This window comes from Pollicipes pollicipes, unplaced genomic scaffold (assembly GCF_011947565.3).
Source record: "Pollicipes pollicipes isolate AB1234 unplaced genomic scaffold, Ppol_2.1 Scaffold_4740;HRSCAF=5597_pilon_pilon_pilon, whole genome shotgun sequence".
Lineage (NCBI taxonomy): Eukaryota > Metazoa > Arthropoda > Thecostraca > Pollicipedomorpha > Pollicipedidae > Pollicipes > Pollicipes pollicipes.
Window position 1 is genome coordinate 17407699 of NW_023596545.1, and position 15921 is coordinate 17423619.

Sequence of the window (15921 nt, forward strand, 5' to 3'; positions counted from 1 at the left end):
GCAGGCTACTTTTGAGTTCTAAGTTCTAAGCCGGAAATTTACCCTGAAAATTTGTCTTGGTCTCACAATCTACTCAAGCCAAATTTCAGTGTGGAGGCATTTGGAAATCCACAGAGGGTCCCTGCCCCCGTAAAGGCGGCAGAGTCCCACTCTCCCTGGCCGGTCCCCCAGAACCTACTCCAGAGAGGTAACGGTGCGGAGTGCCTCGAACAGCCGAGATCCAAGGCTTACAATGGGCCCGCGCCAGAATGAAGCGGCTTTTCCATCGCACATCTCACTTCTCTTCGGATTCTTACTACAATACATGACTGTCTTATCTTTTTTTAAACGGAGAACTGTGGCAAACCATACCAGTTGGCAAAAACGTGTGCCTACTTAAACCCTTGTGTAGTGACCTGGTTTTTTGTTACTGAGGACTTTTCCAGGATATTTTAAAACACAAGCAAGGTCGCGCTGGACTTATATCGACGGTCGGAATTCTGCCTTCTATGCTTTTATACAAATCCAACTCCACGCGTTAATTTAACAACAAGAAAACACTTATAAACAAGGGCATATCAAATTCAAATAAAAGCGTGAAGGTTCTGTCTCCAATTTGAAATTGAATACAACTTCATCCGACTTCTGGTCGTGACCAATCATCCGAGCTAAGTTGACTGTTGGCGGTGCCAAGAAACCCTCAACTGCGGCGATGAACACTGATCGGCCGTCCATTTCATTTGCTGTTTATACTGCTGTGCGTACCTGTGAATCATGGAAATACATGGCTATGTGAATGTATGCTTTGCTCACATTTATCTTCCTTGCCTTGCGCCGGACAGCATTCAGCCGGTTGGAAATAAAAATGTTGCGTCAGGTTCCCTCGTAACCAGTCTATGCCCAAAAATTCAGGCAGCTTCAGAAAATCGTCTGAGGATAAAAAAGCGCACCACCTAGTTACAGCGCCTGGAACACCTGATGCGGAGCTTCGTCACTGCGCGGCGGTCGCTTACGGCTTCCCTTACCGGAGCGGCCGACAGCTAACGCCGCTACCTAGCATCAGGTGTCCGAATCAGCTGGTCATTGGTGTCACGTGCACAGCTGGACCCGTGCCATACACGGAGGACTGCGCCCGTCTACCATTCCGACCGCCCGTACAATGTCAACCGCAGAACGACTACGCGAGCGCCACACCGCGGCAGGCGACAATCTTGACACTAACCTAACCTGACCTAATCTAGCCTCACTAAACCTAACCTAACCTAACCTAATCTAACCTAACCTAACCTAACCTAACCTAACCTAACCTAACCTAATCTCACTTAACCTAACCTCTTACCTGACCTAGCCTAACCGAACCCAACCTAATCTCACTTTACCTCGGTGCGACTCCTCCCCATGGCGTTTGGAGACTAATGAAGATAGGGCCTCGCGAAAAGAAAACAGTAGATTGGCTTCAACCAGATCTCGCGATTGGTAAGGACGTTTCGCATTACTGGATAAAAAGGGTGCAACTTCCCTGAAAATCAAATATTTTTCAGCTTCACATGCTTCTATGTACGAGACCACGCCCTGTAGTGAAACGATGTTTAAACAAATGTGTTCCGTATCTACTTTTGAGTCCAGTGGTGTGTAGTTTTATGCGTTTTGAGCATACTTTTTAGTTGCAGGATTCAATTAATTTAACAGTGCGGGCTCGCTGCCCGCGCCGTCCGATGATCACTATGCAGTATTCCCAAAAACATCGCTTCCTCGGAAACTAGGAATGCTCGAGACGATGTTTTACGTCAAAACACGCGCAATGGAAGCCTCAGAGACTAGGGAAAACTAAGGCGAGAATTCCCGGCATGCCGGAGAGGTAACCAGAAATAATCTTAGGGAGAAGAGCGCATTCCAGGGAGCTAGAATCGTTTTTGAACTAGGGTGAGAGTGAAAAATTTCATCGCAAAAAGGCCATGCGCGAGTGAAAAAATCAATTAAAAAAAGATGGAAACTTATGAGCTCGTTACTGATGCTTCAGCAAACGAAGGCATCTATTTCAAGTTGGCATGGACGTAATATCAGGAACCTGACAAAACCATTTCGTTTTTTAACATCTTAGGCCATTTAAGTGAGGACAGAATACATTAACACGCGCTCCGGTGGGGGGGGGGCAAATTGCCCCCCCCCCCGAGGCCTTTTTCCGAATGGTTTCTGAACGACGCGGCGTAGCCGCGCCAAATTTTGCATAGCTGTAGAAAATTGCATAGCGGACCGTTTGACGTACAAATTTTAGATGTACCTTGTACGGTCGCTGACCTATGACAGGTCAAATTCAGCCCATAGTTTCAGCGCAGGCTATTTCTAGGGAATCTTTCAATCTGATACAACAACGGAGTGTTTGACGAAGACGTACATCTCTGAGATGCTTTTTTAGGCACCACAAATATTGAATGAGCAAATTACGTTGACCTAAGGTCAGGTATGATGGTCAGACCAAGGTGAAAATCAACCTAATTAATTACTCTAGGGCTTGCTGCATGGGATAGTTTCTGGTGCTCATTTCGAATTTATTGACGGCAGGAACCGCATTATACATCTTCAGTTTACTTCTTAGAGGTCAGAACAGGCATTGATCTAAGATGACCCGGGTCGAACGTTTTATTTTGGGGACATACTGCCTAGTATAATATTTGTCGCGTATTTAAATGCAAAACGCAGAGCAGTCTTGAATCATTTTGGTCACCATGACCTTCAGAGGGTCAAACAAGGTCAATGACCTCAAATGGGCTTGTTAAATTTTCCTTAGAGACAGTTGTCTAGGTTCTGGGGGCGCTTTGGAGACCAACCTGGAATTTGACCTTGTTTGGCCTTATTCGACCTGAAAGTCATGACCTAGAAAGCTGAAACCCTAACCTAAGTAAGTTCACGTATAGGTCAAGACACCCTGTAAATTTGGTGTTTCTAGCTTTCTTAGTTCCCGAGATCTCAGAGGGGGGGGGGGGGTCAAATTGACCCTCTCCCCCTACCATCTGAACAAAGGGCATCTAGCCGGCCAACCGGGAGCGTGTTGAAGCAGAGCTATTTCATGACAGTATTATGAGCATAACAAATTATTAACACCAATAATTAGATGCTGCACTTTTCAATTCCCTTCCGCAACACTTTTAAGAAAAAAACAAAGCACAGGAATTCAATAACAAAATAACAACAGAAAATTCAATAAGCATAAAGTGCTTAAACAAAAAAGCCTTGGACTCCTACACATATCCCATCACCAAGTCAAACAAAATAGACATACTTCTGGCATCTGTTAAGATGGGGTCAGAGAAAACAAACATTTTGCCACTGTTTCTTACAAAATACCAATGCTTATTTCCATGAAAGTAGCCTATGCCTAACCTAAAGAGGTCTTACATCATCTCATCCTGTATGACCTGTTTGTGTCACAGCAGCAGTTGTGAGTTACTGATTCTTGCACAATTCCTATTGCCACTTGCCATGCACTTGACCAACTTAACCTAACTTAGAGTAGCCCATACGATGAACATTATCTCAATCATCTATGTCAGTCTATCATCAATCATCTATCTCAATCATCTATCATCATCTATGTCAGTTGACAGCAACACTCGTGATAAAAACATGATATTTAAAGCTAGTTTTTGGCTGGTTCCAACTTGCATTTTTATTCAGTTCATTTGTGTATGCTTGTTGACATCAAACAAAGCTGATAACACACAAATCAAAACACTTCAAATCACTTTGAACAACTTATTTTGATTGTCATGGTTTACCTATGTCAAGGGAAATAATGGGCGTGCTACACAAAGCAATCTCTCTTCTCCAAAAATATCACAACTTTTTGACGACGATGCCGGTACTGCTGCTTGCCTTTTCATCTGCAGCAAATGCATCCATTCGGGCTTATTTATTCATATTTAATGGCAAAGTTTGAGATGTTGGCTTCACATTTTAAATTGGGTGGTCTGACTGTTTGTAACATACCAATATTTAGCTCATATTATACTTGCTATGCAGCTTAGAGTATTTCTGTGTTAAAAATGTAGTGTATATCAGCAGTACAGTCATTTGCCGGTCAGCAAACCATGACAACTATAGAAAACATGTTGTTAAAGCAGCCATAAGGGACCACTTTAAGAAATTTCGGGCAAATAACCAAAAATATGGAAAAATAAGCTTGTGGTATCAAAATTTGTCTTATGGCAAAACTCGACGCATTAAAATAGAAAATGGTCAACTCTGGTTACCAGCCATGTGTTGAAAGCAGGTAAGGTAAGTAGTTACTTGGTCCACAGGAGACTTACCGGGTTCTTCCCCCTCCCCCAAAACAAAAATTCAGCACATTTTGTATGGTCTGCTGGCAGACAGAGTCATCCGACTCACCCCCCCCCCCCCCAAATATAAGTTTCAATCATGCCCACCAAACTTCGAGATTAAAATGCGAAGCAAGTAAAAGGTGTGCACGATAAACATCTCCAGAGGGCAGAATTTCGCCATCAAACACTTCTGTATTACCTGCGTCAGGTCTGTCCCAAGGCTCTATATGGCAGCCTTGCCTTGCCTTAATAGCATTGCCAGGTTGCCTGGTGAGTCAGACACTCGAAAGGCTTGGATTTATCATTATTAAGTACCGCCATGAACCAAGAAAGCGGTTAACCAAAGGTTTAAGAGGGCAAAAATGGCGGTACAAATAAGTTCCGTGCTTCAAATTGTCTCCTTCAATCCCTGTGAATTGTTTACGCTTGGGTGTAATCAAACATGCTTGGGCGGCTGGTGAATTAATCCAATTTATGTATGAAATGCGTGCAAGTTTGCAGTTGGAGCATCTTGCGGAGAAATTGGTCAACATTTTAAGCGGCAGATGGTACTTTTAAAGACGACTGAAAAGGAAGGAAAAATAAAGTTGCATCACACTCGTATGATGTTAAGAAAAACAAAAGTACCTAAATAAATATAAAGGCTGGTACTTGTCTCGCAAAATTTTGTAATTAGCTGATTCGACTTAAAATCTGTTAATGTAAATGCTCAAATGGTGATATTCATATTGTAAGCTTAAATAAGAAGACGTTTCTTGAACTTTTCACTCATGCATTTCCGGGAGTGATGCAATTTAGTGGTCAAGTTTCCTCGGGAAAAAAGAAATACGTGGAGTAAAATTATCTACCAGGCCTTGCTGTTGTTTGCACCAGGCCCTGCTTTCGTGGCGTGGTGGTGAGGACAAAAAATAGGGGATGCGTGAAAACCTTGCATTTGCGCACTGCTGCAGACTGTGATGCATTTTGTAAGCAAACCAAACTTCATGCGTGCAAGCGGCTGGGGTCGCTGAGGTTCTTGGGCTTGGAGGTACCTGGCGCCCTTGTCCTGTGCATACATAGACATGATTCAGATGTAGGTGAGGCAGGACATAGCCGTAGGTGTCCAGGTTCTGCAGAGCCTCGTTTATGGCTGGTGGTTTCAAGTGATCTCGGTTATGGATGACGTCTGAAAACCTCCGAAAGGGAAATAGGGGTTTGGCATGGGCGATTAGGCAATGCTAGGCAGGAGTGAAAAATTCACATAAAATATGGGGAAAAGGAGTGAAAAATTCCTCCTCATAGGGTGTTGCTTTACACCCAAAGTCGGCAATTCTAGGACACTGGCGCATTCTCCCTACCAATGCGAGGGCTACGTTGTTTTTTGTAGGGTGATTTCCACTCAACTAAATAGCGTGTTACATGATGAATTAAGCAAGCCTCAGTGTGCTTTTTGGACATGGTTCTGTGCTGAATTGATTCCGGGTAATATTGTGGGTGAGTGGTGCATATCTCAAGGGCTGGGAATATCTGTCTTAAAAGCCTTCGCATGATGCGAAGGTATTACCCGTCCCCTGTCAGAAAGGGTGGTTAACGGTTGCAGCTCCAAATATAGGTTTCTGAGAAAATATATCGGCCGGCTTCATAAGATAATATAATTTGATGATCAAACGAAGCATCCAATCCAACGTGTGCGCATATTTAAATCGTATCCATTCACTCACGGGAGACAATGATAAGCACCGGTTGGTCAGGTTAAGCCATCGGGCGCGGCATTGGGACGCGGGTCACCCAGACTCTGGCATGGGCCAGATCAACAGTGTTGCACCTGATACCACCTACGGCCCGGTCGGGTCGACCGGGTGGTAGCTTGGTCCAAAACTGCCGCTCCGTTGGCCAGGAGGTCAACAGTTTCGTTCGCATGATTAAAGCTGGCACGACCCAGTGTCCAGTCTGTGCTTTATTGCAAAGGAAGCTTCCGAAACGAAAATATTAATAATATCACGCGGTGCACTTCAATTGTCTTTATGTTGTGTGTTTGGTCGCATTTATAACGAAATTGCAATGGTTTCCGATGCAATTAGCTCCAGGCGACAATTCAGACTGTTCCAAATTTTGTAGGTAACAGAAAAGACACTTTTTCACTCGTGCATGGCATCCCCGATCACTCAGGTGCCATCTGTTTTTATCTTGAGCCTTCAATTTGTTATCGGCAACCTACAAAAACAAGGAATTATCGACCAGGGCAACGTTGATCCTTCTGGAGGAACTCCGCCTCGGTTCTGGGCTCTTCACAATTGCTTGGAGTGTCTTACGCTGTTTCCGGGGTCGTGTATGTTGACTTATTGGGTCACACGGATTTGGGGTTTGAAAAGACCCCAACCGAAAACGTTTTTGATGTTTATACCGCACAGAACTTCACTTATTTTTCCAATTTTCCTAAGTATTTTTCCGGACTAGCTGGCTGTAATATAACACGTGAGCATACCGTTAGGTCAGTGCGAACGTGCCGGTAGTTAAGTGACAGGGATAGGTATCGATGGCGAAGTGATTGAGCTGCGCGTCAGAGGAACCAGAGGTACGGGGTCCGATTCCCAACGGTGCCTGTCCCTCCTGCCAAGTTGAGAGGCAGGCGACGCCACGTAGCTTTTGCAGCCGAGAGCGCCGTAAAGCCCCAACTCCACACTTGTCCGGAAGCTATGCTGCGCGTGATGATCAGTGGTGGAAATGATGTCAAATGCCCCAAAATGCATGTGGCCCATCATCAGAAAGAACAGCACTTTTCGTCCGTTTGTTTGAAGTCAGGAGTAGTCAGGCGTGGATCAGTGGTAATCAGAAGCTAAATATGCTGCAGCAGAGTCGCACCAATCATTATTGGCGCGGCTCTGTGGTAAAACTAGTTTTTCAATACACAACTTAACGTCTCACTTAGGCCAAGATCAGACTGTCAAGCAGCTTGACACCAGTGCCCAGCAAGGTCACGTGCACCTGGGCGCGTGCTACGCGGGATTTCTTGGACAGACCGTTTTAACACACCTTTTCGTTCAAACCACCATCTATGCCTTGCGAGGCCCTGGAGTTAAGTTTTCACAGATGCCACATATGTTTACCGAGTGTTTTCAGGGAAGCCCGCTATGGCTGCACGCAGCGAGCCGTCCAGTGATTCGCAGACACCACAACGCGGTCCGGTTCGGGGAGCGGGCTGACCATCCCGCTGCGTCCGTGGATGACTTGCCCCTTCTTAAGGTCAAGGTGGTGGATCATGGCCAGTTGGCTGGGACAATAAGCATGCGGCGCTCCCACTCTGACCCGCACATCTCGGCAGAAGAGGTGCGCACTTCAGCGTAATACAACGCACTTCCACGTGATGTACACAAGACGGATGCTGTTGATATTGGCCTCTAAGTACATGGTGTCTGAAACGCCAGTCACCTCACTACACTGCGAACAGGGCGTAGCCATCATGATAGCCGTAGCATGGGATTATCAGCCACTCGGAAAAGGGCTGGCGACGTCCGATGTTTCCGGGTGTTTCAATCCCCTCCGGCGCAATGTTAACCTTGGCAATGGCAGGAGGTTACCACTCCCCTTCCTCTCACCTCTTGTTGTCGGTGACGAAGCCCACGACTTCTAAACGAATCCCCTACATTGCAGATAGCGACAATGACGCTAGTTTCACTTCAGTTAGTAAGTTGTAGCTAGTCCTAAACAACCGCTAATGTAATGACAGGTAGTGGAAATGGCGCCGGTGATACAGATGTGAGCTAGTCAACAAAACGACTAGTATTCGCATTCATCATGCATCAATGAATGACTTCATGTGAATGCATGACTGACCCAGGGGTGAAACCGGTAACTTTTCTGTCACCGACGAAATTTGGAACGGTTTAAAATGTCACCCGGAGCCAAATTGTTCAGCAATCGTTGCCATATAATTGCCTAAATGCGATGCATCATAAAAACAAAAACAAAGGAAATGCCTTGCACCATGAACATGAATGGCTTTCATTTCGGGAGTTCATTTACACTGCAGCATCATTTTCTGGCCATCAGACACTGAATGACGGTTGAGCTTAACAAATTAAATTATCCATATAAAGGTAGTAACGAACCTGGAGTCGTATAGTTTTCTTTTCAGTGTGGGTGGTGGAAGATTATGCCTCCTGACCAGAAATGTAGTTTCCTATTCTTATTTATCATCTTTATCAGAAGCTTCACCCCCATTCCCACCTCTTAAATGAAAATTGGTCAAATCCGGAGAAAGCTGTTTTAATTCCATTTTGCACGCCGGCTCAGCCTGTTTTCTTCCTGACCCTCGATCCCCCCTCCCTTAACTGTTTTTGTTAAAATGCATCGCTGTAGCCCTACACCTACCGATTACCATAGTTCTACGAGTATCTGAATAAAATAACGCACAAGTTACTTCATGTGACCTTTGGCCACGTGAAGTCATCGCGAGATCAACTGGAAGCGTTAACGACCGACACTGTCTTTGCTTAATCATGACCGGCGCAGCACTCGCACTTCCTAAAACGATCTCAATCAACGGAATTTGATATTGGCATCGGGCGATGCAAAATAATTTATGAACACCTTTACTGCCTTCATTCAGCACTATATACAATAAAATGTCAATCACAAACGTTTTATCCCACACCTGTCAACAGCGCAGTTCATAAAATATGCAGTGCGGTGGGCAGTGAGAGAAGCATACAACAGAGATACTCGGCATCTTAGCTCATAGCTGATGTCCCTCTCAGCAGCAGGAAGCCCAAGATGAATCCTTGACGTGTGTCGCTCCAACGCCTTCTGTTTCCCTCTAAAGCTACCGCTCAGATATCCACGAACAACAAGCCTCCTAGGGTGGCGGGGCTTTTTAACACTATTACTAAGGACACACTCCACCGCGCATGCTCAGCAAAGCCGAACAGCACAATAAAAAGCTGATGATAAGCTATGTTCTTCTAGCCAATTAGCCTCTCACGACTTAAGCACGAGCAGCAGCAGCTCACAGCCTCGCATTGAATCCAGTTCATTACCGCATGGCAAGCATTCGAATCGATCTGCCTCCACTGGCGCGACGCTTTTAAACGATCTGTCTCCACTGGCGCGACGCTTTTAATCGATCTGCCTCCGCTGGCGCGACGCTTTAAAACGATCTGCCTCCACTGGCACGACGCTTTAAAACGATCTGCCTCCGCTGGCGCGACCCTTTTAAACGACCTGCCTCCGCTGGCGCGACGCTTTTAATCGATCTGCCTCCACTGGCACGACGCTTTAAAACGCTGCGTGGCCGACTGATCACGTTCGTCGAAAGATGCTGTGGCCAGGTACGACTCCCACGACTAGTTATAAGCCTAGCTATGTGGTATTTGATGCTGTTAAGTACGTGAAGTGAATGTTGGCCAAAAACGTCTGTGAAAAGCACTGATCTGAGAGCCTCGGAAAAACATCGTGTCACCTCTGGTCTGTGACGTCGGCACTGATATGGTCTAGTTTGCAGCATCTTTCTGTTCTCTGCCAAAACTATCCTGATTAGAATTACCATGTTTGGGCACGCCCTGTGGCCCATCTTACGCATACAACGAAACGTCGCCTCGACATTTGCTTCACACATACTCACGCTGTAAGCGTTAGCGAGTTAAGACCAATACTAAGCTTTGAGTTTCGTATAGCTGGGATGGTCTGTTGCAATATGGTCTGGTCTGCTATGATTTGTTTTCATTTTCACAGTTTCGCCACCAATTGGCTGGCAAAAGTATCGGTTTTTGGTACCGGTCATGTCCAGTATATCAGAAGGATTTATCACCCCTGGACTGACCTTGCACCAATTATATCTCACCACATTTTGACCAATAGGACAGGACTGGTTTTGCCCTTCTCGCTTTTGCCTCCCAATATAGCTGTTTTTAATGTAATAATACAGCTCAGAGAAATCCGAAATATCTAACTGGTCAATTACTGACCGATTTGGCTGTAACGCAGCTTCCCCGCCCGTATGATCCCTTAATGCTGTTGACACCGACCGCTTACAGCATGATCTCTGGCAGTGCCTATTACATGCTACGATATGTGCTGTGTTCGTTCGATGACTTTGTTACCATATGTAGTGCTATCAGCCACACAATGTCCATGGTGTTGGTAACATACAATACATTATGGACCGGTGACCACAAATATTTGAACGATTACGACATTGTTGGGTGGGATTCAACGACGAATGAAAAATGAAGCTTTTCCAGAAGGCATGATTAAAAACTTAATCGTGACTTATCCTTGAACGGCCTTGCATGCCGGACAACTATCGTACATCCGTCGTCTAAGAACCCATCAAACCTCGTATTAAACTAGCACTAGCCGTGCTTCTGTATAAATGAACTTGCTAAAACACCACTACATTGCACTAGCTGTAGCGTAGCACTAGCTGAAATGCACTAGCAGAAAAGCACTAGCAGAAATGCTGGCGGAATAGTTGCTAGTTTTTTACATTTTGACGATGTTTATTTGTGTTATCACCATGGGGTTTTTAAACACTTGGGGTTTTGACCACGACTGTCTGTTCGGAGTTTTACAAAAATCTCAGGCCAGTATGGACATGTCATTTGCATAATGTGAGTCAGACACAAGTTGCGGAATAATTCGTGGTTTCAGGTCTCGTCCCAAGTAAAGCAACGCAAAGCAAATTTAGTATAAGTCCCTAAGGCATAGGACACATAAATATCGACTTCATACGAACGTTTTGGTCATTGTTATTGGTAAACACAACGCCAAAGGTGTCCACTACAATGATACGCCGTGTTCTGTTGACCTGACTTAGCCTGTCCGGAGCTGACATGGCATGATATGGCTCGTGACCGCCCGAAAGGGCGACCTCAAGTCGCGCATTTGTGTAAGCAAGTCACGCTCAGGAGGTAGGTTGGAAACACAGTAGGTGTATAAAGAGCCTATTAAATAGATTATATCAGTGGTCTCCACCACGCTCGTAATCTTTCCAAGATCAGCAAAGGTAACCCACCTCAGATGGTCGCGGATGAGCTTAAGGTGAAGCAGGTCACAGGGACTTTGGACGCGCTGATGTCGAATCTGGCATCTTTTACACATCCTTTTCACTCACTCATATTAATTTCAAAGCCTAACAGAGGGCTCTTATTCCATTACAACCGTCCCACACAGACAATAGAACAACTAAAACCGTGTATGACAATCATCGGATCATTCTAGTTACCAAACTTTCTGCTGCCATGCGATGCCAGAGAACAGTCCGACAAAGAGCGTACCTTCCCACGGCGACAAGCCAACACTGAGCATTTGCCTCGTTCCTGGTGCATCCGAAAATCTATCCTTCAAACTGATATAGCTGCTTCCCGATCGCTGTTTTTGCGGACTATCTTTTACCGAAGATCTCTTCAGCTCGCCAAAACGTCGAGTGGTCCATCACCATGGCGGCATATAACAACAAAAAGTGTTAGGATCTAAACAATTCAGTGGTCTGAAATCGACGGTCTGTTTTCTTCTGTTGCGTTTTTGATGCGATACCAGTGGATTTAGAGCTTTTGGTTGCCATGACATGAGCATGGGTGAAGTGCAACGGTACGGCATGGATGCCAAATTCAAAATCAGCTCTTAGAATATCTCATGATCGATCTTATTTCAAAAAGAAAATTTGAGGCCATCTAAGTCAGCAACGTCGGCAGACAAGAGGTCACAAACGTAGTGCAAACCATTGATATCCGATAACACCTATTTTTACGCCGACTTGCCCTTGAGGGTCTTCACGACTTTGCATCGCCCATCTCTGACGTTTCAGGCTGGGTCAGATCAGCCGGGTCCGCTTGCATTAAAACTATGTAGTGATTGAGTGGGTATTAATGTCATTGTGTGCACCAAGTTATAAGCAGACTTGCGTTCGACTCGGTTTTTTAGCCGGCTCATGACTCATTCACAAATTTTGTGATCCATTTAAGCAAATTGTTCAGTACATGAACGAGGTGCATTATTCACACAGACAAGACAGGAGTAATAGCCTTATTCCCCGGAGAAAAAAAACAGGAGAATGGAGAGAAAGATGGGTCGATATTTCGGCAGCAAGTCTTTATTTTTACAATGGCAGAAGTCTTCTGCTCAACCCATCAACCCATCTATACCTCCATTCTCTTGGTTTTCTCCGAGGAATATTATTACTGTCTGATCCAATTAAGCTGATTGAGTCATAGCCGTTTCATTTCTTTTTTACTCCTCTCAGTTCCGACTCATCACTTGCGTTGAATAATGCGGCTCATGACTCAAACGGCTTGCAAAATGAAAGATCTGATTCCGTTCTGGCTCGTTGCCTTACAGTTGCCTTGTTGCCTTACAGTTACAGTTGCCTCGTTGCCTTGCCGATATTATATACATATGTATATAATATATATACATATATATATATATATATATATATATATATATATATATATATATATATATATATATATGCGTAGGCATCATAGTATGAAAAATAGGTAGAAATAGCCTGGTAGCAAGCTCGTAGTTTGAGCCTAACAGATGCAGTGCAGCGAACAATACAGACTTTCCCGTAACCTGTTACCAACCAGTTTTCTCAAGTATCAGCTGTAGGCCAGCAGGGAGAGCCTTAGAGCTTTTAGGTTAAAGAAAAAACTTTAGATCCTCCGCATACTGTACTACACAGCTAGACTTAAATAGGTGTATTTAAAAAGGCATTGCAATTTAACATATTCTTTTGCTCATTTCAAGTCATTGGGTAAGCTACACTTGTGTAAGAAGCATTGTAAAACTCAGGGCAGCTTAACGCGGTCAAAACGCCGATTGCTAAAGCTGCCCTCAGCATGTCAAAAGTCAGGTTATGCTCAACAGAAACCACGTGTGTCATTAAATTCACAAAAAGTAATCGGTCGAATGGCAGCAACAGCACTGTCTTATGAAAAGTATGCACTGAGATGCACAGGTCTGAAAGTAGCTCAGCGATTGCCATTAAAAGGCTTCAAACAGGGTTTAGATACAAACATGCAACCGATATCACAGCTGGTATTAGCACCAACAATTAAAATGCCAGGCGTTAGCGTAAAAGAAGTGCATGTCCACATAATAAGGTTTGCATGGCACCCAAGACCTACGAAAGCGGTGCAGACAAATACCAGGCATCCGGCGTCGTAAAGGTGCGGTTTTATTTCGGGCGTAGAGCTGTGCAGTGAGCGGTGATGGTCTATGTTCGTCTCATGTGATGGAAGCAATGTTGTTAATATCTCCTGCCGATCTGACAGCGAGAAGATCCCACCTCAGATGTCTCCCCCCCCCCCCCCCCCCCCCGACAGCATTGGTGGTCTGTGATCGTCTGATGTGACGGAAGCGACATTGCTAGTGCCTCTTACCGGATTGACATCGAGGAGACCCCGTCTCAGACGTCCCTTCCCCCCCCCCCCCCGCACCATACGCACAGCGGGAGAGGCGAGACGGGTAGCAGGCCGAGGGTATGAGCGGCGGGAAAGGCGAGACGGGTGGCAGGCCGGGGGTATGGGTAGCGGGGAGAGGCAGGACGGGTAGCAGGCCGAGGGTATGAGCAGCGGGGAGAGGCGAGACGGGTAGCAGGCCGAGGGTATGAGCAGCGGGGAAAGGCGAGACGGGTAGCAGGCCGGGGGTATGGGCGGCGGGGAGTTGCGGGACGGTTAGCAGACTGGGGGAACGGGCAGCGGGGAGAGGTGGGACGGGTAGCAGGCCGGGGGTATGTGCAGCGGGGAGTTGCGGGACGGGTAGCAGACTGGGGGAACGGGCAGCGGGGAGAGGTGGGACGGGTAGCAAGCCGGCGGACGGGCAGCGGGGAGAGGTGGGACGGGTAGCAGGCCGGGGGTATGTGCAGCGGGGAGTTGCGGGACGGGTAGCAGACTGGGGGAACGGGCAGCGGGGAGAGGTGGGACGGGTAGCAGGCCGGCGGACGGGCAGCGGGGAGAGGCGGGACGGGCAGCGGGGAGTTGCGGGATGGGTAGCAGGCCGGCGGACGGGCGGCGGGGAGTTGCGGGACGGGTAGCAGGCCGGCGGACGGGCAGCAGACCGACCCTCCCACACGGCGGCAGAGGTCGGCCGTCTTGCCCCCTGGTAGTAAGCGGCGGCAGGAGTCGTCCCATGACGGTTTTAGTGCGATGAAACGCGCGACAGCATCTGCAGCGGCATGCAGAAAATGCGATGAATTTGGGTGTCGTGGTGTGCGGTTTGTGCGCTAGTAAATTCAGTGTGTAAAGATGACAAGGGGGCTTGGCTATCCAAACACCGTAGAGAATGCGCATCCGAATGAGATGTGCTCCATATATGTCAATCCATCGGCTGGATACGCAACCGAGAGAGATGGGAACATCTTGCCTAGTTATTAAGTTATGTATAGACGTTATGTTGTCAGCTATGACAGTTGCGTATATGACAGTTACGTTGTCTGAGCCCGTGAGCTGAGTCATTGTGAGCCTGGGCGCCACCGATCCCAGAAGTCGCAGCCGGCGTGTGTATTCCGGGTAAGGCGCTGGCGGCTGACAGATACCGAGTGTGAGCACAGCAGCTGCCACAATAACCCATTGATTCCGCCGCACGCCAGACGCTTGACGCCATCCGAACTTCGGCGATTGTCGACACCGCATAGCTTCGAAACGTTCTATACTGTCCCGGCAGGGCCAGTGGAAGGACAAGCATGGACAAGCGACTCTGATCGAACGTGTCACAATCGCTGCACTGCGCATTGATGGCCGAACGGTGGAATGCTTTGAGACAACGCAACAGCTTTGTTTCGTGAAGGGGCGCACCAAGTTGTTCTTGTCGAACACGTATGTGATGAGTAAGCTGTTTTCGCAACAGTTGGAAGTTGCGAAGTGTTCATGCAACAGAGTTGAAGTCAGCCGTGACACGAATAAGGCGCAGACCGGTTACCGACCGTGACGGAGCGCCAACAGTGTAGTGCGCGGCGGTATCTCCAGGAGAGCGTACGTCGCTGGGTGGGGGGCGGTACTCTCGTTCCTGTGCCACCGCGTGTGAATGACGTGAACATCTGTCGATTTCCGCGTCACGTCACGGCATAGCCCTCCTCCCCGTCCCTCTACAACCCCTCACTGGACCGGTTTCAAAACCCGGATAATTCATGTCAAGGTTATGGTGACATTCAGACGCAAGTGATTTATTTCCAAGCGCTGGCCAAACTCAGACGAGACATCAAACGCCGCTGAGCCGTCGCACCGTAACGAATGTGACGTCACGTGGCATCGCACCGTGACGAATGCCTTTCAAGACGTACACTGATCTGACGCGCCGATATCTAGCGTCCAGCTGGTCCCCCTCAAAGCTGTTTTGGGTTTGACTTTGTCGTTGTAATGGCAGATATGGTCAGCGGTGCGAAATCATACATGAATTGACATAGCGGTCGGGTCGATGCTGGCGTGGTGCCGTGGCCGCCTGGGGCATCAGTAGCGGGATCTGCACACTCTCTGTAGTGCATGCTGCCGGTGACCGGTCGCCGAGAGGTCGTCAAGAGCTGCCAGCCCCGCGTTACCGACTCACATCGAACCGATGCTGGGCCGACAACCGCCAACCAAAGCACAGGGCGAAACCTCAGCCACCACTGCGACTTGGCGTCTGAGGTGACCCACGTGCATCTGGT

General features: G+C 47.1%; 1 protein-coding gene across 1 annotated transcript in view; it reads right to left on the reverse strand.

The window, feature by feature from the left end:
* Nucleotides 1-15921, reverse strand: part of LOC119098006 (uncharacterized) — a 56759-nt gene that overhangs the window by 28354 nt on the left and 12484 nt on the right. The window lies entirely within an intron of this gene.